The sequence below is a fragment of the Hemitrygon akajei genome, unplaced genomic scaffold (genome assembly GCF_048418815.1).
Source record: "Hemitrygon akajei unplaced genomic scaffold, sHemAka1.3 Scf000142, whole genome shotgun sequence".
NCBI classification, from domain to species: Eukaryota; Metazoa; Chordata; class Chondrichthyes; order Myliobatiformes; family Dasyatidae; genus Hemitrygon; species Hemitrygon akajei.
The window spans coordinates 865747-891507 of record NW_027332028.1 but is presented as its reverse complement, the minus strand read 5'-3'; the positions used below and the strand labels follow the sequence as shown (position 1 = coordinate 891507).

The window sequence follows — 25761 nt, the reverse complement described above, 5'->3', positions numbered from 1 at the left end:
AGAGATTCACTCTGTGCCTGACCCCGGGAGTGTGTGATGGGATGGTGTGGAGAGAGATTCACTCTGTGTCTGACCCCGGGAGTGAGTGATGGGACGGTGTGGAGAGAGATTCACTCTGTGGCTGACCCCTGGAGTGTGTGATGGGACAGTGTGGAGGGAGATTCACTCTATGTCTGACCCCGGGAGTGTGTGATGGGACTGTGTGGAGAGAGATTCACTCTGTGTCTGACCCCGGGAGTGTGTGATGGGATGGTGCAGAGGGAGTGTGTGATGGGACGGTGTGGAGAGAGATTCACTCTGTGTCTGACCCCTGGAGTGTGTGATGGGACAGTGTGGAGGGAGATTCACTCTGTGTCTGACCCCGGGAGTGTGTGATGGGACGGTGTGGAGAGAGTTTCACTCTGTGTCTGACCCCGGGAGAGTGTGATGGGATGGTGCGGAGGGAGTGTGTGATGGGACGGTGTGGAGGGAGATTCACTCTGTGTCTGAACCCGGGAGCGTGTGATGGGACGGTGTGGAGGGAGATTCACTCTGTGTCTGACCCCGGGAGCGTGTGATGGGACGATGGGGAGGGAGCTTCACTCTGTGTCTGACCCCGGGAATGTGTGAGGGGACGGTGTGGAGGGAGATTCATTCTGTGTCTGACCCCGGGAGCATGTGATGGGACGGTGTGGAGGGAGATTCACTCTCTGTCTGACCCCAGGAGTGTGTGATGGGACGGTGTGAAGGGAGATTCACTGTGTGTCTGACCCTAAGAGTGTGTGATGGGACGGTGTGGAGGGAGATTCACTCTGTGTCTGACCCCGGGATTGTGTGATGGGATGGTGTGAAGTGAGATTCACTCTGTGTCTGACCCCGGGAGTGTGTGATGGGATGGTGTGGAGGGAGCTTCACTCTGTATCTGGCCCCGGGAGTGTGTGATGGGACGGTGTGGGGGGAGCTTCACTCTGTGTCTGACCCCGGGAGTGTGTGATGGGATGGTCTGGAGGGAGATTCACTGTGTGTCTGACCCCGGGAGTGTGTGATGGGACGGTGTGGAGGGAGATTCACTCTGTGTCTGACCCCGGGAGTGTGTGATGGGACGGTGTGGAGGGAGATTCACTCTGCGTCTGACCCTAAGAGTGTGTGATGGGACGGTGTGGAGGGAGATTCACTCTGTGTCTGACCCCGGGATTGTGTGATGGGATGGTGTGAAGTGAGATTCACTCTGTATCGAACCCCGGGAGTGTGTGATGGGACGGTGTGGAGGGAGCTTCACTCTGTGTCTGACCCCGGGAGTGTGTGATGGGACAGTGTGGATGGAGATTCACTGTGTGTCTGACCCCGGGAGTGTGTGATGGGATGGTGTGAAGTGAGATTCACTCTGTGTCTGACCCCGGGAGTGTGTGATGGGACGGTGTGGAGGGAGATTCACTCTCTGTCTGACCCCAGGAGTGTGTGATGGGACGGTGTGGAGGGAGCTTCACTCTGTATCTGACCCCGGGAGTGTGTGATGGGACGGTGTGGAGGGAGCTTCACTCTGTGTCTGACCCCGGGAGTGTGTGATGGGACGGTGTGGCGGGAGATTCACTCTCTGTCTGACCCCAGGAGTGTGTGATGGGACGGTGTGGAGGGAGCTTCACTCTGTATCTGACCCCGGGAGTGTGTGATGGGACGGTGTGGAGGGAGCTTCACTCTGTGTCTGACCCCGGGAGTGAGTGATGGGACAATGTGGAGGGAGATTCACTGTGTGTCTGACCCTAAGAGTGTGTGATGGGATGGTGTGGAGGGAGATTCACTCTGTGTGTGACCCCGGGAGTGTGTGTGATGGGACGGTGTGGAGGGAGATTCACTCTGTCTGACCCCGGGAATGTGTGATGGGATGGTGTGAAGTGAGATTCACTCTGTGTCTGACACCGGGAGTGTGTGATGGGACGGTGTTGAGGGAGATTCACTCTCTGTCTGACCCCAGGAGTGTGTGATGGGACGGTGTGGAGGGAGCTTCACTCTGTGTCTGACCCCGGGAGTGTGTGATGGGACGGTGTGGAGGGAGCTTCACTCTGTGTCTGACCCCGGGAGTGTGTGATGGGACGGTGTGGAGAGAGATTCACTCTGTGCCTGACCCCGGAGTGTGTGATGGGACGGTGTGGAGAGAGATTCACTCTGTGTCTGACCCCGGGAGTGAGTGATGGGACGGTGTGGAGAGAGATTCACTCTGTGTCTGACCCCGGGAGTGAGTGATGGGACGGTGTGGAGAGAGATTCACTCTGTGTCTGACCCCTGGAGTGTGTGATGGGACAGTTTGGAGGGAGATTCACTCTATGTCTGACCCCGGGAGTGTGTGATGGGACTGTGTGGAGAGAGATTCACTCTGTGTCTGACCCCGGGAGTGTGTGATGGGATGGTGCAGAGGGAGTGTGTGATGGGACGGTGTGGAGAGAGATTCACTCTGTGTCTGACCCCTGGAGTGTGTGATGGGACAGTGTGGAGGGAGATTCACTGTGTGTCTGACCCCGGGAGTGTGTGATGGGACGGTGCGGAGAGAGTTTCACTCTGTGTCTGACCCCGGGAGAGTGTGATGGGATGGTGCGGAGGGAGTGTGTGATGGGACGGTGTGGAGGGAGATTCACTCTGTGTCTGAACCCGGGAGCGTGTGATGGGACGGTGTGGAGGGAGATTCACTCTGTGTATGACCCCGGGAGCGTGTGATGGGACGATGGGGAGGGAGCTTCACTCTGTGTCTGACCCCGGGAATGTGTGAGGGGACGGTGTGGAGGGAGATTCATTCTGTGTCTGACCCCGGGAGCATGTGATGGGACGGTGTGGAGGGAGATTCACTCTCTGTCTGACCCCAGGAGTGTGTAATGGGACGGTGTGGAGGGAGATTCACTGTGTGTCTGACCCTAAGAGTGTGTGATGGGACGGTGTGGAGGGAGCTTCACTCTGTGTCTGACCCCGGGAGTGTGTGATGGGACGGTGTGGAGGGAGATTCACTGTGTGTCTGACCCCGGGAGTGTGTGATGGGATGGTGTGAAGTGAGATTCACTCTGTGTCTGACCCCGGGAGTGTGTGATGGGACGGTGTGGAGGGAGATTCACTCTCTGTCTGACCCGAGGAGTGTGTGATGGGACGGTGTGGAGGGAGCTTCACTCTGTATCTGACCCCGGGAGTGTGTGATGGGACGGTGTGGAGGGAGCTTCACTCTGTGTCTGACCCCGGGAGTGTGTGATGGGACGGTGTGGCGGGAGATTCACTCTCTGTCTGACCCCAGGAGTGTGTGATGGGACGGTGTGGAGGGAGCTTCACTCTGTATCTGACCCCGGGAGTGTGTGATGGGACGGTGTGGAGGGAGCTTCACTCTGTGTCTGACCCCGGGAGTGAGTGATGGGACAATGTGGAGGGAGATTCACTGTGTGTCTGACCCTAAGAGTGTGTGATGGGATGATGTGGAGGGAGATTCACTCTGTGTGTGACCCCGGGAGTGTGTGATGGGATGGTGTGAAGTGAGATTCACTCTGTGTGTGACCCCGGGAGTGTGTGTGATGGGACGGTATGGAGGGAGATTCACTCTGTCTGACCCCGGGAGTGTGTGATGGGACGGTGTTGAGGGAGATTCACTCTCTGTCTGACCCCAGGAGTGTGTGATGGGACGGTGTGGAGGGAGCTTCACACTGTGTCTGACCCCGGGAGTGTGTGATGGGACGGTGTGGAGGGAGCTTCACTCTGTGTCTGACCCCGGGAGTGTGTGATGGGACGGTGTGATGGGAGCTTCACTCTGTGTCTGACCCCGGGAGTGTGTGATGGGACGGTGTGGAGGGAGATTCACTCTGTGTCTGACCCCGGGGGTGTGTGATGGGACGGTGTGGAGGGAGCTTCACTCTATTTCTGATCCTGGGAGTGTGTTATTGGACGGTGTGGAGGGAGCTTCACTCTCTGTCTGACCCCGGGAGTGTGTGATGGGACGGTGTGGAGGGAGCTTCACTCTGTGTCTGACCCCGGGAGTGTGTGATGGGACGGTGTGGAGGGATCTTCACTCTGTATCTGACCCCGGGAGTGTGTGATGGAACGGTGTGGAGGGATCTTCACTCTGTATCTGACCCCGGGAGTGTGTGATGGGACGGTGTGGAGGGAGATTCACTCTGTGTCTGACCCCGGGAGTGTGTGATGGGACAATGTGGAGGGAGATTCACTGTGTGTCTGACCCCGGGGGTGTGTGATGGGACGGTGTGGAGGGAGCTTCACTCTATTTCTGACCCTGGGAGTGTGTTATTGGACGGTGTGGAGGGAGCTTCACTCTCTGTCTGACCCCAGGATTGTGTGATGGGACGGTGTGGAGGGAGCTTCACTCTGTGTCTGACCCCGGGAGTGTGTGATGGGACGGTGTGGAGGGATCTTCACTCTGTATCTGACCCCGGGAGTGCGTGATGGAACGGTGTGGAGGGATCTTCACTCTGTATCTGACCCCGGGAGTGTGTGATGGGACGGTGTGGAGGGAGATTCATTCTGTGCCTTCGCCCTCTCCCGCACTCCCACCCCCATTTTCCACAGGGATCCCTCCCGACACAACTCCCTGTCCACTCGTCCCTTCCCACTGATCTCCTCCTGGTACTCCTCCTTCCAAGCGGAACAAGAGTCACAACTGTCCCTGCACCTCCTCCCTACCATTCCTGTGAGTCTGTTGGGGAATCTACTGTATTAGGTGCTCCTGGTGTGGCCTCCTGTTTATCAGAGAGACCCAATGAAAATTGGGAGACCGCTTCACCGAGCACCTATGATCCATCTGCCAGAAAAAGCAGGATTACCCAGTGGCCACCCATTTCAATTCTGCTTCCCATTCCCATTCCAACATGTCAGTCCATGCTCTCTACTGTCGCGATGAGGCCACACTCAGGCTGGGGCAGCAGCAGTTCATATTCTGTCTGGGTTGCATCCAAACAGTTGGCATGAACATCAATTTCTTGAGCTTCTGGTAATTGCCCCCACCCCCTTCACCATTCTCCATTCCCTTTTCCTTCTTTCACCTCATCTCCTTACCTGCCCATCACCTGCCTCAGGTGCTCCTACCCTTCCCTTTCTCCCATGGTCTTCTACCCTCTATCAGATTCCCCTTCTCCAGCCCTTTAACTCTTTCATCAAACTTCCCCTTTCTTCACTTCACCTCCTCCCCCTCTCCCGGTTTTACCTATCACCCACACCTTGTACTTCCTCCTCCACTCCCCCCACCTTCTTAATCAGACTTCTCTTCTTTCCTGATGAAGGGCCTCGGCCTGAAACATCGACTGTTTGCTCTTTTCCACAGATGCTGCCTGACCTGCTGAGTTCCTCCAGCATTTTGTGTGTGTTGCTTTGGATTTCCAGCATCTGCAGATTGTCTCGTGTCTGTGAGTCTTCTCCTGCTCCTGTTTCTATGTTCTGACATTGTACAAGATGTTGGTGAGGCCAGATTTGGAATAATATGCTCAGGTTTAGTCACACTGCGACAGGAACAATGTCATGAAGCTGGACGGAGTGCAGAGGAGATTTACCAGGATGTTGCCAGGACTCGTGGGACTGAGTTATGGACAGAGGGTGAGCAGGTTGGGACTTTTTGTTTTGTCCCCATTGGAGTGTAGGAGAATGAGTGGTCATCTTATAGAGGTGTAGACAATCATGAGGGACATGCACTCAGTGGTGGAGGGGTCTCGGGAGGTAATTCTAGAGCAGAGGGTCATGGTGGACAGTGTTGTAGAGATTAATTCAGGATAATAGGGGCAGGGATGGGACAGCAGTGATATCTCAGTGGGGATTGAGACCAGAGGAAATGTTCACCCTCCCAGTCTCAGCTCCATCTCTCACCTCAGCCTGGTTTCCATCTGTTGTTCGATGTTCCCCTGTGGCTCCTCACCAGACGTTGCCTCTGCCTCTGACACGGAGAGTCCATCGCTCTCAGTCTGACACCTTCCTGTAACAGACCCGTCATCAGTGAACTCTGACCATTGGGACTCTGCCCACCTCAGACTCGTCCCTCACCCTCGGGAGCTCCCGCTCAACACACCGTCCCTCACCCTCGGGAGCTCCCTCTCAACACACCATCCCTCACTCCCAGGAGCTCCCTCTCAACACAGTGTCCCTCACCCTCGGGAGCTCCCTCTCAACACACCGTCCCTCACCCTCGGGAGCTCCCTCTCAACACACCATCCCTCACCCTCGGGAGCTCTCTCTCAACACACCGTCCCTCACCCTCGGGAGCTCCCGCTCAACACACTGTCCCTCACCCTCGGGAGCCCATCACTCCGACTACCCCACTACCTCAGAAGCTCCCTGAAGTCAGTCCCTTAGACCCAGCCATCTTTCAGCCCATCCCTGGAGCTGCTACAACAGACACCGTCCTCTTACCCCATGAGTTTCCTCAGTCCATCCCTTATCCTAGTGTGTTCCCTCACCTCAGACCCATCTCTACCTCAGGAGCTACTCAGACCAACACTCAATGTAAGAGGTCCCATGGTCTGAGACCCTTCTCAGCTTCAGCTTCTCCCTCACCAAGACCCTCCTCACCCTCAGACACCCCTCACTAACACTATCCTCATTGTGACCCTCCCCACTCTCAGAACCTCCCTCACCGACCCTCCACACCCCAAGAACCTCCCTCATCAAGACCCTCACCCCCAAATCTTCCCTCACCGAGACCCTCCTCACTCTCATACCCTCTCTAACCAAGAACATTCCTCACCCTCACTCCCTCCTACAGAGACACTGCTAATCCTCATTCCCTCACTGAAAACCTCATCACTACCAGATCCTCCCTCATTGAATCATCCTCAGCTACTACCTTACCTCCCCCACAGACCCCCCTCACCCTCAGTCACTCCAAACACACTCGGACACCCTCACCGAGACACTCCCTCACCCTCAGACCCCCCTCACCCTCAGTCACTCCAAACACACTCGGACACCCTCACCGAGACACTCCCTCACCCTCAGACCCTCCTCGCCCTCAGTCACTCCAAACACACTCAGACACCCTCACCGAGACAATCCTCACCTTCTGACCCTCCTCACCCTCAGTCACTCCAAACACACTCGGACACCCTCACCGAGACCCTCCCTCACCCTCTGACCCCCCCCCCCATTCAGACACTCCGACACCTTCAGGCGGAGCTCGAGCCTCGGGCAGATTAATCGACCAATGACGGAGGGAGGGAGGTGGGGCTCTGAGGATTGGCGGACTGACCAACCAATAAAGAAGCGAGGGAGGTGGGGCTCGCGCTGCGGGGAACGAACCGACCAGAGGCGGAGGGAGGAGCTCGCGAGCGGACGGTTTACCTGACCAATGACGTAACTCGGGGTGGGCGGAGTTACCTGAGCAGTGACGTAAGGCCAGCTGCGCGCGACGGTGCACGGTTACCTGATTGGCTTTTTGGAGCAAATTCCAGAAAATTGGCTTTTTTTTCAATTTGTTTGGCTTCGGAAAATTCATTTGGCTTTTTCCCGGCTTTTTCACTTGTTAACATTATCCGCACGGAAATTACCAGCCATCCTGTTTCTAAAACATTTTCCTTTGAGAAAGATGTATTTTGGTCAGTTTTCACTCCTGATGAAGGGTTTCGGCCCGAAACGTCATTATTTCCTCCTCCCATAGATGCTGTCTGGCCTGGTGAGTTCTGCCAGCATTTCGTGTTTTTATTTATTTCCAGCGTCTGCAGATTCACTCGTGTTGCCTTTGGTCAGTTACATTTGGCAATATTTCCGAAGCGTCCGGATGAGATTTATAATCATACAAATCGACTTTCTATACGGAATAACGTTTTGTGGTGAAACTGTGACGCCTTCGGCTGTTTTTATAAATCATTTATCATCAACACATGTCGTCAAAGAAATGGAAAGCTTGTTACGAGAGCAACCGTAAGTACAACAGCAAATGGGAAGAAAAACTTGTCTGGGTACAAAAGGCTGCTGATGTTCCAGTAAAACTCTTAAATTTGTGCAAAAAGGTTCAATTTTAGAACAAGACCAAGTAGAATGTAAAAAAGTACCAATTTCTTGGTTACATTGGAAACACTGATCAGATAAATTTGGGTTTAATTTATTTATTTTTTGTGGTGTAATATATAATTGATGTAAAAATAATCATATTGCACTAATCTTAACCGGACATTTATTGTATTTGTGATACTGTCAAGAAATAGTCTTGACCAATTTGTTTCTTCAATTTTAATATTCAAGTTTCCCATTTTTGTCTTGACCTATGGATTCCTTGTTTAATTGCCTGTTTTTGAATCAAACTATACATACAAGAAATAAATTTTTTAGCTTTTCCTTTTTGAATTAAAGTTTCTATTTCATTACATTTCGGCAATAACTTTGACCCAATTTTTCGCTTAAATAAGCCCTTCATTGGAAGTAACAAAAAACAGTGTTGTTTGATATTTTATATTTATTCTTTAATTGATCAAATGACATTAATATACCTCCTTCAAAACAGTCTCCTATATATCTAATCCCTTTTTGAAACCAATTGTATAAAAGTTGATTATCCATTGTAAAAGGAATGTCTATTTTGAATTAAAGATCTCTTTGCTAATAAAGAATTCCTTATTTCATCATCAACATTTATTTTATTCCATAAATCAATCAAATGTTTTAATATAGGAGATTCTTTCTTTTCCCATATCCATTTAGATTCCCATTTATATAGAAAATCTTCTGGTATTTTCTCCTATTTTATCTAGTTGTATTCTAATCCACGCCAGTTTATCTTTATCAAAAAAAGATGTAATAAATCTAAGTTGATTTGCTTTATAATAATTCTTAAAATTTGGAAGTTGTAACCCTCCTAGATCAAATTTCCATGTCAATTTTTCCAATGATATTCTTGACATCTTACCTTTCCAAAGGAACTTCCTCTCATATTTATTTAACTCTTGAAAAAACTTCTGAGGTAGTTGTATTGGTAGTGATTGGAATAAGTATTGTAATCTAGGGAATATATTCATTTATTCAGCATTTACTCTACCTACTAGTGTTATTGGTAATATCATCATTGGTAATAGAGTTAGCAACCTTTCAAATCATGAAAAATTGGAGAAACACCAGCGGAGAACTCCAGACGCAGCTTAATGTAACAAAGACTCCAGGGCAAGATAATGATAAAGTTAAGGCAGTAGAGTTGCAAATTGCTGTCAGCATGACCTGCCATTGTGCGATATGTACAGTTGACCACCTCAGTGAAATCATGATAGCTCATGGGCATGGGAGTACACTAGAGCACATAGAGTTACATAAAACTAAATGTGCATGCTGAATCAAAAACATTATTTCGCCTGCACTGACAACTGATCTTATTGATGACTTTCAGAACAAGAAATATGCCATCATCATAGATGAATCTACAGACATTTCAACACAAAAACACTTGTGTATTTTAGTTTGATTTTTAAGTGACAGGACAAAGGAAATTGTAACTGGGTTTCTAGGTTTTATTCCAGTGCAAGAGGCTACAGGGGAAAACATTCAATTTGATTGACATTGAAATCAAAAGATGTGGCCAGAGTCTTGCAAATTGCTTTGGTTCTGCATCCGATGGTGCATCAAACATGGTTGGGTGCAACAATTCTGTGTGGTCTAGACTAAACGATGTGTCCTTTCGGTGTAAACCCTTCATCTGCTCGGTGGCTTCTGCGTGGAAAAGTTCTGTTTAATATTTTGATGAGCTGGGAAGAGCTAAAGGCTAAAGTTGATTTTGGTTTCAAATTCTTAACAGCATGTAATAAGATCCTACAGCAGAACAACAGCACTGAGGCCCATCTAGAAATAAAAAATGTCTAAGAAAGATGTATGTCTATTCTAGATGAAGCTCTCAGTCAAGTTACATGTAGATTTCCATCAGCGAGAGATACATTTGTAAGTTTATCAAAATTGAGCCCTGTGATAATTTTAAATCAAGACTGAAGGCCCATGTTTTCTGAGTTACCCTTTATACACCTTGCAGGAAACAACGTCAGCTATTGAAGAACAACACAGAAAAATGCCTTTTGTCGATTGGAAAGAAGAAGCTCCATTTAAGAAAGACGGACTCCCTGCAGACACTGAACAGTTCTGGATTGGTGTACTTCACCATCAGGCATTTAAAGAGGTTGCCAACTTTGCCCTTACTTGCCTAACAACCCCTGTCAGCAATGCTGTAGTTGTGAGGATATTTTCTCTTGTATCCTCTGTTAAAATAAAGGCAAGAAACAGAATGCAGCTGAATCTTCTTGATGCTACGGTGAGAATCAGGGCAGAATTACTGCTTTCAGGCCAGTGTTGCAAAGACTTCACTGCATCTCCAGAAATGCTAAAAAACTTCACATCGGACAAGGTTTATGCTGCACGTTCCACTCATTCCTGTGAAGAGAATAGTAATGACCTGGATCTGGAGCTTTTCATGTGATGTGAGTATGAGAAACATTGAAATTTGGCTTTTTTCTATTATTGTTTGGCCTTAAATTAATATTTCAGTCTGGCAACCCTGCGCAGGCGAATTGACCAATGACAAGGCAGGAGGGGCGGCTCGCCGGGCGGGGAGATTAACTGAACTGTGAACTAAGCCCAGTGTCCAACACAGACACATTGCTGGTGTGGGGGGATTTATCCTGTGAACTGTCCCTCTCTCACCCTCTCTGTCCATTATATTCCTGTGAACTCAGCCCAGTGTCAAACACTGACATATTGCTGGTGTGGGGGGATTTATCCTGTGAACTGTCCCTCTCTCACCCTCTCTGTCCATTATATTCCTGTGAACTCAGCCCAGTGTCAAACACTGACATATTGCTGGTGTGGGGGGATTTATCCTGTGAACTGTCACTCTCTCACCCTCTCTGTCCATTATATTCCTGTGAACTCAGCCCAGTGTCCAACACTGACACATTGCTGGTGTGGGGGGATTTATCCTGTGAACTGTCCCTCTCTCACTCTCTCTGTCCATTATAACCATATAATGATATAACAATTATAGAACGGAAACAGGCCATCTCGGCCTTTCTAGTCTGTGCTGAAAGCTTCCTCTCACCTAGTCCCACGACCTGCACTCAGCCCATAACCCTCCATTCCTTTCTTATCCATATACCCATCCAATTTTTTTTAAATGAGAAAATCGAACCTGCCTGTATCACTTCTACTGGAAGGTCGTTCCACACAGTTACCACTCTCTGAGTAAAGAAGTTCCCTCTCGTGTTACCCCTGAACTTTTACCCCTTAACTTGTAACTCATGTCCTCTTGTTTGAATCCTCCCTACTCTCGATGCTGAAAGCCTATCCACGTCAACTCTATCTATCCTCATAATTTTAAATACCTCTATAAAGACCCCCTCAATCTTTTACGCTCCAAAGAATAAAGACCTAACTTGTTCAACCTTTCTCTGTAACTTAGGTGCTGAAACCCAGGTAACATTCTAGTAAATCTCGTCTATACTCTCTCTATTTTTTTGACATCTTTCCTATAATTCGGTGACCAGAACTGTACACAATACTCCAACTTTGGCCTCACCAATGCCTTGTACAATTTTAACATTACATCCCAACTCCTAGACTCAATGCTCGGATTTATAAAGGCCAGCATACCAAAAGCTTTCTTCACCACCCTATCCACATGAGATTCCACCTTCAGGGAACTATGCACCATTATTCCTAGATCACTCTGTTCTACTGCATTCCTCAATGCCCTACCATTTACCATGTATGTCCTATATTGATTAGTCCTACCAAAATGTAGCATCTCACACTTATCAGCATTAAACTCCATCTGCCATCTTTCAGCCCACTCTTCTAACTGGCCTAAACCTCTCTGCAAGCTTTGAAAACCCACTTCATTATCCAGAATGCCACCTGTATTAGTATCATCTGCAAATTTACTAATCCAATTTACCACCCCATCATCCAGATCATTACTGTATATGACAAACAACATTAGAAACATAGAAAATAGGTGCAGGAGTAGGCCATTTGGCCCTTCGGTCCTGCACCGTCATTCAGTATGATCATGGCTGATCATCCAACTCAGAACCTTGTATCTGCTTTCTCTCCATACCCCCTGATCCCTTTAGCCACAAAGGCCATATCTAACTCCCTATTAAATATAGCCAATGACTGTCCTCAACTGTTTCCTGTGGCAGAGAATTCCACAGATTCACCACTCTCTGTGTGAAGAAGTTTTCCCTCATCTCGGTCCTAAAAGGCTTCCCCTTTATCCTTAAACTGTGACCCCCCTCGTTCTGGACTTCCCCAACATCGGAAACAATCTTCCTGCATCTAGCCTGTCCAATCTCTTTAAAATTTTATATGTTTCAATAAGATCCCCCCTCAATCTTCTAAATTCCAGCGAGTATAAGCCTAGTCAATCCAGTCTTTCTTCATATGAAAGTCCTGCCATCCCAGGAATCAATCTGGTGAACCTTCTTTGTACTCCCTCTATGGCAAGAATGTCTTTCCTCAGATTAGGGAACCAAAACTGCACACAATACTCTAGGTGCGGTCTCACCAAGGCCTTGTACAACTGCAGTAGAACCTCCCTGCTCCTGTACTCAAATCCTTTTGCTGTGAATGCCAACATACCATTTGCCTTTTTCACCGCCTGCTGTACCTGCATGCCCACCTTCAATGACTGGTGTACAATGACACCCAGGTCTCATTGCTCTTCCCCTTTTCCTAATCGGCCACCATTCAGATAGATATCTGTTTTCCTGTTCTTACAACCAAAGTGGATAACCTCACATTTATCCACATTAAATTGCATCTACCATGAATTTGCCCACTCACCTAACCTATCCAAGTCATCCTGCATCCTCTTAGCATCCTCCTCACAGCTAACACCACCGCCCAGCTTTGTGCCATCCACAAACTTGGAGATGCTGCATTTAATTCCCTCGTCTAAATCATTAATATATATATATTGTAAACAACTGGGGTCCCAGCACTGAGCCTTGCGGTACCCCACTAGTCACTGCCTGCTATTTTGAAAAGGTCCAGTTTATTCCCACTCTTTGCTTCCTGTTTGCCAACCAATTCTCTATCCACATCAATACCATACCCCCAGTACCGTGTGCTTTAAGTTTGCACACTAATCTCCTGCGTGGGACCTTGTCAAAAGCCTTTTGAAAATCCAAATATACCATATCCACTGGTTCTCCCCTATCCACTCTATTAGTTGCATCCTCAAAAAATTCTATAAGATTCGTCAGACATGATTTTCCTTTCACAACTCCATGCTGACTTTGTCCGATGATTTCACCTCTTTCCAAATGTGCTGTTATCACATCTTTGATAACCAACTCTAGCATTTTCCCCACCATCGATGTCAGGCTAACCGGTCTGTAATTCCCTGGTTTCTCTCTCCCTCCTTTTTTAAAATATGGGGTTACATTAGCCACCCTCCAATCCTCAGAAACTAATCCAGAATCTAAGGAGTTTTGAAAAATTATCACTAATGCATCTACTATTTATTGGGCTACTTCCTTAAGCACTCTGGGATGCAGACCATCTGGCCCTGGGGATTTATCTGCCTTTAATCCCTTCAATTTACCTAACACCACTTCCCTACTAACATGTATTTCCCTCAGTTCCTCCATCTCACTAGACCCTCGGTCCCATACTATTTCCGGAAGATTATTTATGTCTTCCTTAGTGAAGACAGAACCAAAGTAGTTATTCAATTGGTCTGCCATGTCCTTGTTCCCCATGATCAATTCACCTGTTTCTGACTGGAAGGGACCTACATTTGTCTTAACAAATCTTCTTTTCACATATCTATAAAAGCTTTTCTGGTCAGTTTTTATGATCCCTGCCAGCTTTCTCTCATAATCTTTTTTCCCTTTCCTAATTAAGCCCTTTGTCCTCCTCTGCTGAACTCTGAATTTATCCCAGTCCTCAGGTGTGCTGCTTTTTCTGGCTAATTATATGTTTCTTCTTTGGACTTGATACTATCCCTAATTTCCCTTGTCAGCGCGGGTGCACTACCTTCACAGATTTATTCTTTTGCCAAACTGGGATGAACACTTGTTGTAGTTCATCCATGCAATCTTTAAATGCTTGCCATTGCATATCCACCGTCAACCCTTTAAGTATCATTTGCCACTCTATCTTAGCTAATTCACATCTCATTTTTCACATCTCATACCTTCAAAGTTACCCTTCTTTAAGTTCAGAACCTGTGTTTCTGAATTAACTATGTCACTCTCCATCTTAATAAAGAATTCCACCATATAATGGTCACTCTTACCCAAGGGGCCTCGCATGACAAGATTGCTAACTAACCCTTCCTCATTGCTCAATACCCAGTATAGAATGGCCTGCTCTCTAATTGGTTCTTCGACATGTTGGTTCAGCAAACCATCCCGCATACATTCCAAGAAATCCTCTTCCTCAGCACCCTTACCAATTTGGTTCAGCCAATCTATATGTAGATTGAAGTCACCCATTGAACTGCTGTTCCTTTATTGCACGCATTTCTAATTTACTGTTTAATGGCATCCCCAACCTCACTACTGCTGTTAGGTGGCTTGTACACAACTCCCACCAGTATTTTCTGCCCCTTAGTGTTATGCAGCTCTACCCATATCGATTCCACATCCTCCCGGCTAATGTCCTTCCTTTCTACTGCGTTAATCTCCTCTCTAACCAGCAACGCTATCCCATTTCCTTTGCTTTCCTGTCAATCCCTCCTGAATATTGAATATCCCTGGATGTTGAGCTCGCATCCTTGGTCGCCCTGGAGCCATGTCTCTGAGATCCCAACAATATCATATTCATTAATAACTATCTGCACATTCAATTCATCCACCTTGTTACGAATGCTCCTCGCATTGACACACAAAGCCTTCAGGTTTGTTTTTACAACACTCTTAGCCCTTATACAATTATGTTGAAAAGTGGCCCTTTTTGATTTTTGCCCTGGATTTGCCTGCCTGCCACTTTTACTTTTCACCTTACTACTTTTTGCTTCTACCCTCATTTTACATCCCTCTGTCTCTCTGCACTTGTTCCCATCCCCCTGCCACATTAGTTTAAATCCTCCTGAACAGCAGTAGCAAACGCTACCCCGAGGTCATTGGTTCCAATCCAGCCCAGTTGCAGACCGTCCTGTTTGTACCAGTCCCACCTCCCTCAGAACTGGTTCCAGTGCCCCAGCAATTTGAATCCCTGTCCCTTGCACCATTTTTCAAGCCACGTATTCGTCTGAAATATCCTCCTATTTCTACTCTGACTAGCACGTGGCACTGGCAGTAATCCAGAGATTACCTTTGTTGTCCTACTTTTTAGTTTATCTCCTAACTCCCTAAATTCACCTTGTAGGACCTCATCCCGTTTGTTACCTATGTGCACCTCGACCACTGGCTGTTGACCCTCCCACTCCAGAATGTCCTGCAGCTGCTCAGAGACATCCTTGACCCTTGCACCAGGGAGGCAACATACCATCCTGGAGTCTCGTTTGCGGCCACAGAAATGCCTATCTATCCCCCTTACAATTGAATCCCCTATCACAATAGCTCTCCCACTCCTTTTCCTTTCCTCCTGTGCCGCAGAGCCAACCATGGTGCCATGAACTCGGCTGCTGCTGCCTTCCCCGATGAGACATCTCCCCCAACAGTATCCAAAACAGTATATCTGTTTACGAGGGACATGACCTCAGGGGACTCCTGCACTACCAGCCTACTGCTACGCTGTCTAGTGGCCACCCCTTCCCTTTTGCCTGTGTAGCCTTTACCTGCAGTGTGGCCAACTCACTAAATGTGCTATTCACGACTTTCTCAGTATTGCGGATGCTGCAGAATGAATCCAATCACAGCTCCAGACGCTCAATGCGGTCTGCCAGAAACTGCAGCTGGTCACAGTTCCTGCACACATAGTCGTCAGAGACACTGGAAGTATCCCTGATTTCAAACATGCTGCAGGAAGAACAAACCATGGGCCCAATCTCAGCTGTCATGACCTAACCAATACGTTGCCTCAGCTTTTGAAACGTTCTCCTTTCAAAGGAACTTAACCGGCCTTGCGTCACTTGGAGTGAAGCTTGTCCTCAGCCTCTTGAGACAAAGCGACTCTGTCTCCCACTACTCCGTCGCCCGCTCCATCTAACTGCTCCCTTTAAATTCTCCCGCTACCTCATTGTCCGACTTACACACGCTTGTGCAGTCGTGCCCTCGTTAAACTGCCGAAGAAAATTGGACCCAACATTCCGGTAAACTCAGCCCAGTGTCCAACACTGACACATTGCTGGTGTGGGGGGAATTTATCCTGTGAACTGTCCCTCTCTCACCCTCTCTGTCCATTATATTCCTGTGAACTCAGCCCAGTGTCCAACACTGACACATTGCTGGTGTGGGGTGATTTATCCTGTGAACTGTCCCTCTCTCACCCTCTCTGTCCATTATATTCCTGTGAATTCAGCCCAGTGTCTCACACTGACAGATTGCTGGTGTGGGGGGGATTTATCCTGTGAACTGTCCCTCTCTCACCCTCTCTGTCCATTATATTCCTGTGAACTCAGCCCAGTGTCCAACACTGACACATTGCTGGTGTGGGGGGATTTATCCTGTGAACTGTCCCTCTCTCACCCTCTCTGTCCATTATATTCCTGTGAACTCAGCCCAGTGTCCAACACTGACACATTGCTGGTGTGGGGGGATTTATCCTGTGAACTGTCCCTCTCTCACCCTCTCTGTCCATTATATTCCTGTGAACTCAGCCCAGTGTCCAACACTGACACATTGCTGGTGTGGGGGATTTATCCTGTGAACTGTCCCTCTCTCACCCTCTCTGTCCATTATATTCCTGTGAACTCAGCCCAGTGTCCAACACTGACACATTGAAGGTGTGGGGGGAATTTATCCTGTGAACTGTCCCTCTCTCACTGTCTCTGTCCATTATATTCCTGTGAACTCAGCCCAGTGTCCAACACTGACACATTGCTGGTGTGGGGGGATTTATCCTGTGAACTGTCCCTCTCTCACTGTCTCTGTCCATTATATTCCTGTGAACTCAGCCCGTGTCCAACACTGACACGTTGCTGGTGTGGGGGGATTTATCCTGTGAACTGTCCCTCTCTCACTGTCTCTGTCCATTATATTCCTGTGAACTCAGCCCGTGTCCAACACTGACACATTGCTGGTGTGGGGGGATTTATCCTGTGAACTGTCTCTCTCTCACCCTGTCTGACCATTATATTCCTGTGAACTCAGCCCAGTGTCCAACACTGACACATTGCTGGTGTGGGGGGATTTATCCTGTGAACTGTCCCTCTCTCACCCTCTCTGTCCATTATATTCCTGTGAACTCAGCCCAGTGTCCAACACTGACACGTTGCTGGTGTGGGGGGATTTATCCTGTGAATTGTCCCTCTCTCACCCTCTCTGTCCATTATATTCCTGTAAACTCAGCCCAGTGTCCAACACTGACACATTGCTGGTGTGGGGGGATTTATCCTGTGAACTGTCCCTCTCTCACCCTCTCCGTCCATTATATTCCTGTGAACTCAGCCCAGTGTCCAACACTGACACATTGCTGGTGTGGGGGATTTATCCTGTGAACTGTCCCTCTTCCACCCTCTCTGTCCATTATATTCCTGTGAACTCAGCCCAGTGTCCAACACTGACACATTGCTGGTGTGGGGGATTTATCCTGTGAACTGTCCCTCTCTGTCATTAATAACCATATAAAAATAACAGAACGGAAACAGGCCATCTCGGCCTTTCTAGTCCGTGCTGAATGATTACTCTCACCTAGTCCCACCTACCTGCACTCAGCCCATAACCCTCCATTCCTTTCCTATCCATATACCCATCCAATTTTTTTTTAAATGAGAAGATCTAACCTGCCTTTACCACTTCTACTGGAAGCTCGCTCCACACAGCCACCACTCTCTGAGTAAACAAGTTCCCCCACGTGTTACCCCTAAACTTTTGCCCCTTAACTCGTAACTCACGTCCTCTTGTTTGAATCCTCCCTACTCTCAATGCTGAAAGCCTATCCACGTTAACTCTATCTATCCCCCTCATAATATACCTCTATCTTCTACGCTCCAAAGAATAAAGACCTAACTTGTTCAACCTTTCTCTGTGTATGACTTACCAGCAAAGATAGAGAGGTCCGCTGAAGTCTGATGGTACTATTTTCAAACGTTTTTTATTTATAAAGGGGCACAAACATATGGTTAATACAAAACATTCAGATCATATACATCGTCAAAACACAATCTAAAGCACAGGTATAGTAATAATCAATCAGAAATAAGCTCTATCGTTGTCTAGGGGAATACTGAGTCCAATGGAATATAAAAGTCACTCATAAATCTGCAGGCTTTTCCGTTTGGGAACCGCTGGCATTTCACGTGTTGGAGAGAGAGAGTGGTGAGAAAGAAGGAACACTTGCCCGTCGTCTTTACGAAGAAAATCCCGGTTGTTAGTTAAAACGGTTTTCCTTTGGTTTCAGCCACAGACTCCCGATCCGGAATCTAACGCACGTGGCTTCCTTCAAAATGGCTTCCCGCTCCGACGGGAAGCGCTATCGTGTCTTCTTCGTGTGTCTCCTTGGTGCATCTGAGGCCCCGCCTTGGCAGCCCACCTTTTATCTGGACTGGCAGGGTTGTAGATGTCAATCAGGGTGGGGGTGAGGCAATCCTTCCCCCATCACCCAGCCCATGTTGCCCTGAGGGTTTGCACGTAGTCCAGTCCCTTATTCCACAAAGGTGTCTCCCAAGACAATGGCCGTGTCCGTGGCTTTTGTCTGGCTGAGAGGCCAGCCCACATTCCAAACCGTAAGGCTGCTCTCTCTCTCTTGCGATTCTCACAAAGGAGGGGGCTGGGGTCATAACACCTCCCCTCTTAAAAGTTTTTTACCAGCGGTTAAAAACAAGTTGGTACAGTCTTATAGGATTTTTGAATCTAACACAATACACCAGCTTTTCGTTTTAACTACAGAGCCATACATTTTACATTTAATTCAGCACCTAGATAAACAATCCGCTAGCACATTATCACTCCCCTTAATGTGCTGTATCTTAATATCGATTTCCTGCAGCATCAGACTCCAGCTTAATAACCTCCTGTTTTTATTTTTCATATTGTCCAGGAATACCAGCGGGTTGTGATCGGTATAGACCACTAGGGGTCTTTGCGCCGGACAAATGTACACTTCGAAATGTTGTATCGCCAACACAAGCGCTAACAATTCGTTTTCCACGGTAGAGTAATTCCTCTGGTGTCTATTGAACTTCTGAGAGAAATATGCTACCGGGTGCTCCACTCCATCCCCTGCTTGCTGTAAGAGGACCGCTCCTGCCGCCTCATCGTTGGCGTCCGTGGTCAAGGAGAAGGGGGTTAACAAATCGGGCGCTTTTAACACAGGGTCATGGCACAATATGGCTTTTAACTTTTCAAAGGCATTCTGACAAGAATGACCCCCGTCAAATTTTTCCTCCTTTCACAGTAGTTTTGTAAGGGGGAGCGCAATGTCCGCGAAATTTTTACAGAATTTCCGATAGATAGATAGATAGATAGATAGATACTTTATTCATCCCCATGGGGAAATTCAACATTTTTTCCAATGTCCCATACACTTGTTGTAGCAAAAACTCATTACATACAATACTTAACTCAGTAATAATAAGATATGCATCTAAATCACTAACTCAAAAAGCATTAATAATAGCTTTAAAAAAAAGTTCTTAAGTCCTGGCAGTTGAATTGTAAAGCCTAATGGCATTGGGGAGTATTGACCTCTTCATCCTGTCTGAGGAGCATTGCATCGACAGTAACCTGTCGCAGGGCCCTTTTATTGTAGGGTACAGGGACCTCGGAAAAAGCCCGGACCTTCGCCTGCACAGGGGCCAACTGCCCGTCTCCCACCACATACCCCAGATAGGTGATCGTGGCATGACCAAACTCACTCTTGGCGAGGTTTACTGTAAGGTGGGCTGCCGACATTTGGGTAAACAAACTTTCTACAGCCCCCAGATGCTCCTCCCAGGTGTCATTCCAAACTACCGCATCGTCAAGATAAGCCTTGGTGTGGGTTAACCCCTTTATCACAGCGTCTATCATCCGCTGAAATGTCCCTGGGGCAATTTTCATCCCAAACGGCATAACGTTGTACTCGTACAACCCGGACGGGGTGACAAAGGCTGAAATCTCTCGAGCCCTGTCCGTTAAAGGAACGCACCAGTACCCCTTTAACAAGTCAATTTTTGTGATGTACCTTGCCTTCCCCCACTTGATCAATGCAATCATCCACCTGGGGGATAGGGTAAGCATCGGTCTGGGTAACCGCGTTGACCTTCCGGTAATCGGTACAGAATCTTATGGTACCGTCCGGCTTTGGGACAACCACGCAAGGAGAAGCCCACGCGGAAGGGGATTCGCGGATTATCCCAGCAGCTAGCATATGTTCAATCTCCTTCTCTACCAGCTGGCTCTTTTCAGAATTCATCCGATAAGGGGCCTGTTTTATAGGTCGGGTTGAGGTAACTATTACATCATGCTTCGTCCCACTACACCTTCGGGGAACATCTGGACATAAGTCTGCATGCCGGTTAATGAGCTGTATTACCTGCTCCCGCTGTTCAGGCTTTAAGTGGCCAACTTTATCTGCAAGGCTCGCCAATACGATAGAGTTCTCCAATCTGGTGGGGACTATACCTATCTTGTCAAACCGTTCTGGTCCCTCCTTACCATCCCCCTCTACCTCATCGGCTTTCATGGCCGCACCAACCACCGTGGGGGTGGGTTCATGATACCCTTTTATCATGTTCACGTGAATTAACTGGGTCGGCTTTCTCCGGTCAGGGGTTTCGATCACGTAATTCAGTGAGTCTATTTTCTTACGCACTGTATATGGTCCTTGAAACCTCGCCCTAAGGGGGTGGGTAACTACCGGGAATAGGACCAAGACCCGGTCGCCCAGGTGAAACTCTCGTTCTCTCGCTCTCCGGTTATACCACTGACTCATTTTTCCCTGGGAGGCTTTAAGGTTTTCTTTTGCCAAGGCGCATACTTTATGCAGCCTTTCCCGGAATTTCAGAACATAGTCGATCACACTGACTTGGACGGTCGGGCTAGACCACTTTTCTTTCAGTAGGGTTAGAGGTCCCCTGGGCCTGTGACCGAAAACCAGCTCGAACGGACTGAACCCCAGGGAGCACTGGACTGTATCCCTTACGGCAAATAACAAAAGGGGTAAAGCCTCATCCCAGTCTCGAACGTTCTCCTGACAATAAGCTTTAAGCATGGTCTTTAGGGTAGCGTGGAACCTTTCCAACGCTCCTTGTGACTCCGGGTGATACGCAGAGGCCAGAATCTGCTTTACCCCTAGCTGGGTCATCATCTGCCGAAATGTGCTCGACGTGAATGTACTTCCCTGGTCTGATTGTATCTCCTTAGGCAGCCCCACGGTGGTAAAGAATTTAATAAGGGCCTTCACCACCGCAGAGTCCTAATACTACCCAGAGGCACGGCCTCGGGAAATCGTGTAGCGGCACACATCAGGGTCATGATATACTGCCGCCCACTCGCAGTTTTAGGAAAGGGTCCCACAAAATCCACAATGACTCGGGAGAAAGGCTCTTCACATGCGGGGATAGGTCGGAGGGGAGCCTTAGGGATAACTTGGTTCGGCTTACCCACCACTTGGTATGTATGACATCTTTTACAATACTCAGTAACATCTTTTTTCAGGTTTGGCCAATAGAACTCTCTCTGAACCCGCTCCACTGTCTTCTTTATTCCTAAATGCCCACCTAAAGGTCCCTTATGGGCTAAGTCAAGAATTTCGTCCCGATATACTTTCGGGACTACTATCTGATGTATCACCGCCCAGTCCTCATCGGCCGGCACCGCGGGGGGTCTCCACTTCCTCATCAACACCCCCTCCTGGAGATAATAACCCTCTGGCTCTGCCTCCAGTTCAGTCTCAGAGAGAACCGACTCTCTCAAGGCTACCAGCTCCTCGTCACCTTTCTGTTTCCGTACAAACTCTCTTCTTGCTAAGGACAGGTCTACCTCTTCCCGATTACTCTCTCTTTCCTCCCTACTCTCCAGTTTACCTTCCTCTGACTCTCGCTGGTACAGAGTCGGTAAAAACGTCTCGGCCAAATCAAAACTGGCCAGATTCAAACAGCTCTCGGTCTCAGCTGCCCTTTTCGACATGCTGCGAGTGACCGCGCATGCGGGATAGATTTTTTTATCTGAGGGAGGGTCCTCAACTCTCACGGGCTGGGTTGTCAGCTTCACGGCTGCACCCATCTTCCCACCCGCTAGGTCGTTACCCAGAAGGACGTCCACGCCTTCCCCCGGCAACTCCGGCAGGACCCCCTGTTCCACTGGTCCCGACACCAACTCACAATCTAGAAGGACCCTATGCAAAGGCACTACCTCGGTCCGGTTTCCTATGCCTCTCAGGGCTACCTCCCCCGTCCGAGGTCCGAATTTTAACACATTACGGCTAATCAAGGATAGCTCCGCCCCCGTGTCTCTCCAAATCCATACGGGGATTGGGGGGACCCCTTCCCTCAAAGACACGGTTCCTTCGGAACTAAATGTCTCCCGCCCCTCCTTTCTCTCCCCTTGAGCTCTTCGCTCTTGCCTTCGCCTGTCCAGCTCCAATTCATGGCTCCTTTGTTTCTCTTTCTCTTCATACTCTCTTTGCTTCGCAGCTGCTTCCAGCTGCTTTAACTGGAGCTCATGACCCCGTCTCACCTCTAATTCCTTTAGTTTGAATGCCTGCTCCCTTTCCTTTTCCTTCTCGGCTCGTTCTTTTCCTTCTCAGCTGCTTCTAGCTGCTTTACTTTAAATTCATGTTCCAACCGTACTTTCTCCAACTCTAACTGATCTGTCCCACTCGCTAATCTCTTTTCGGGGATATTTTCCAAATCCTCAGCTGCAAACACCTTCTTCCCAACGTAATACAGATTTATGACCCTTCGCACTTCCTGCTTTTTCATTGATGACCTCACCTCTGTGAGGTCTAACTCCTTTGCCAGATTTACCAAGTCTAATTTGGTAGCCGCCCCTAGCGCCTCTACAGTCGGGTTTCTCATAAATTCATCCACATCCATCTTTGCTGGTTTCCTATCTGGTTACGCAGGTAGCCAGATTTAAGTTTGGACTTACAGCCCGATTCACTGACCCTCCCCTTTGGTTTCAAATCCCGGGACGAGGCCCCACTTGTTACGTTCCCAGTAACCGGGTGACTTACCAGCAAAGATAGAGAGGTCCGCTGAAGTCTGATGGTACTATTTTCAAACGTTTTTTATTTATAAAGGGGCACAAACCTACGGTTAATACAAAACATTCAGATCATATACATCGTCAAAACTCAATCTAAAGCACAGGTATAGTAATAATCAATCAGAACTAAGCTCTATCGTTGTCTAGGGGAATACTGAGTCCAATGGAATATAAAAGTCACTCATAAATCGACAGGCTTTTCCGTTTGGGAACCGCTGGCATTTCACGTGTTGGAGAGAGAGAGTGGTGAGAAAGAAGGAACACTTGCCCGTCGTCTTTACGAAGAAAATCCCGGTTGTTGGTTAAAACGGTTTTCCTTTGGTTTCAGCCACAGACTCCCGATCCGGAATCTAACGCATGTGGCTTCCTTCAAAATGGCTTCCCGCTCCGACGGGAAGCGCTATAGTGTCTTCTTCGTGTGTCTCCTTGGTGCGTCTGAGGCCCCGCCTCAGCAGCCCACCTTTTATCTGGACTGGCAGGGTTGTAGATGTCAATCAGGGTGGGGGTGAGGCAATCCTTCCCCCATCACCCAGCCCACGTTGCCTTGAGGGTTTGCACGTAGTCCAGTCCCTTATTCCACAAAGGTGTCTCCCAAGACAATGGCTATGTCCGTGGCTTTTGTCTGGCTGAGAGGCCAGCCCACATTCCAAACCGTAAAGCTGCTCTCTCTCTCTTGCGATTCTCACAAAGGAGGGGGCTGGGGTCATAACAAACCTTTCTCTGTGTACAATGTACAGTGTATGTTAATCAAAATAGCTTCTTTGTTTTGTTTAGAGTAGGAATGCTTCTTTGTACGATAAGTGTTTTCTCTCGCAGTTGTTTAGCTTTGGACTTGCTGATATGGGGATTGTATTCAATTTTTAACCAATGGGGAATGTTATTTTGTCTTGTGGGTCTGGGAGTGGGGGTTTTGCGGTCTTTTCCGGGGAGTCGGGAAGAAGACGCCTAACCTCACACTTATCAGCATTAAACTCCATCTGCCATCTTTCAGCCTGCTCTTCTAACTGGCCGAAATCTCTCTGCAAAGTTTGAAAACCTACTTCGTTATCCACAATGTCATCTATATTAGTTTCACCTGCAAACTTACTAATCCAATTTACCACCCCATCATCCAGATCATTATTGTATATGACAAACAACATTGGACCCACTATTCTGGAAAACTCAGAGTGTCCAATATTGACACATTGCTGGTGTGGGGGATTTAACCTGTGAACTGTCCCTCTCTCACCCTCTCTGTCTATTATATTCCTGTAAACTCAGCCCAGTGTCCAACACTGATACATTGCTGGTGTGGGGGGAATTATCCTGTGAACTGTCTATCTCTCACCCTCTCTGTCCGTTATATTCCTGTGAACTCAGCCCAGTGTCCAACACTGACACATTGCTGGTGTGGAGGGATTTATCCTGTGAACTGTCCCTCTCTCACCCTCTCTGTCCATTATATTGCTGTAAACTCAGCCCAGTGTCCAACACTGACACATTGCTGGTGTGGGGGGATTTATCCTGTGAACTGTCTATCTCTCACCCTCTCTGTCCATTATATTCCTGTGAACTCAGCCCAGTGTCCAACACTGACACATTGCTGGTGTGGGGGATTTACCCTGTGAACTGTCCCTCTCTCACCCTCTCTGTCCATTATATTCCTGTGAACTCAGCCCAGTGTCCAACACTGACACATTGCTGGTGTGGGGGGATTTATCCTGTGAACGGTCCCTCTCTCACCCTCTCTGTCCATTATATTCCTGTGAACTCAGCCCAGTGTCCAACACTGACACATTGCTGGTGTGGGGGGACTTATCCTGTGAACTGTCCCTCTCTCACCCTCTCTGTCCATTATATTCCTGTGAGCTCAGCCCAGTGTCCAACACTGACACATTGCTGGTGTGGGGGATTTATCCTGTGAACTGTCCCTCTCTCACCGTCTCTGTCCATTATATTCCTGTAAACTCAGCCCAGTGTCCAACACTGACACATTGCTGGTGTGGGGGATTTATCCTGTGAACTGTCCCTCTCTAACCGTCTCTGTCCATTATATTCCTGTGAACTCAGCCCAGTGTCCAACACTGACACATTGCTGGTGTGGGGGATTTATCCTGTGAACTGTCCCTCTCTCACCCTCTGTCCATTATAACCATATAACGATATAACAGTTACAGCACGGGAACAGACCATCTCGACCGTTATAGTCCTTGCTGAATGCTTACTGTCACCTAGTCCCTCCTACCTGCACTCAGTCCATAACCCTCAATTCCTTTCCTGTCCAGATACCCATCCAATTTTTTTTTAAATGATAAAATCGAACCTGCCTCTACCACTACTACTGATAGTTGTTTCACACAGCTACCACTCTCTGAGTAAACAAGTTTCCCCTCGTGTTACCCCTAACATTTTGCCCCTTAACTTTCAATTCATGTCCTCTTGTTTGAATCTCCCCTACTCTCAATGGAAAAAGCCTATCCACATCAACCCTATCTATTCTCCTCATAATTTTAAATACCTCTATCAAGTCCCCCCTCAACCTTCTATACTCCAAAGAATAAAGACCTAACTT

The 25761-nt window shown here is 48.2% G+C and overlaps 1 long non-coding RNA gene across 2 annotated transcripts in view; it reads left to right on the top strand.

The window, feature by feature from the left end:
• Positions 1 to 7407: 7407 nt before the first annotated feature.
• Positions 7408 to 25761, top strand: part of LOC140723863 (uncharacterized) — a 47252-nt gene continuing 28898 nt past the window's right edge. For both annotated transcript variants that reach the window (XR_012097988.1, XR_012097989.1), the window contains exons 1-2: positions 7408 to 7860; positions 9947 to 10388. This is a non-coding gene — a long non-coding RNA (uncharacterized lncRNA). The remainder of the gene's footprint in view (positions 7861 to 9946; positions 10389 to 25761) is intronic.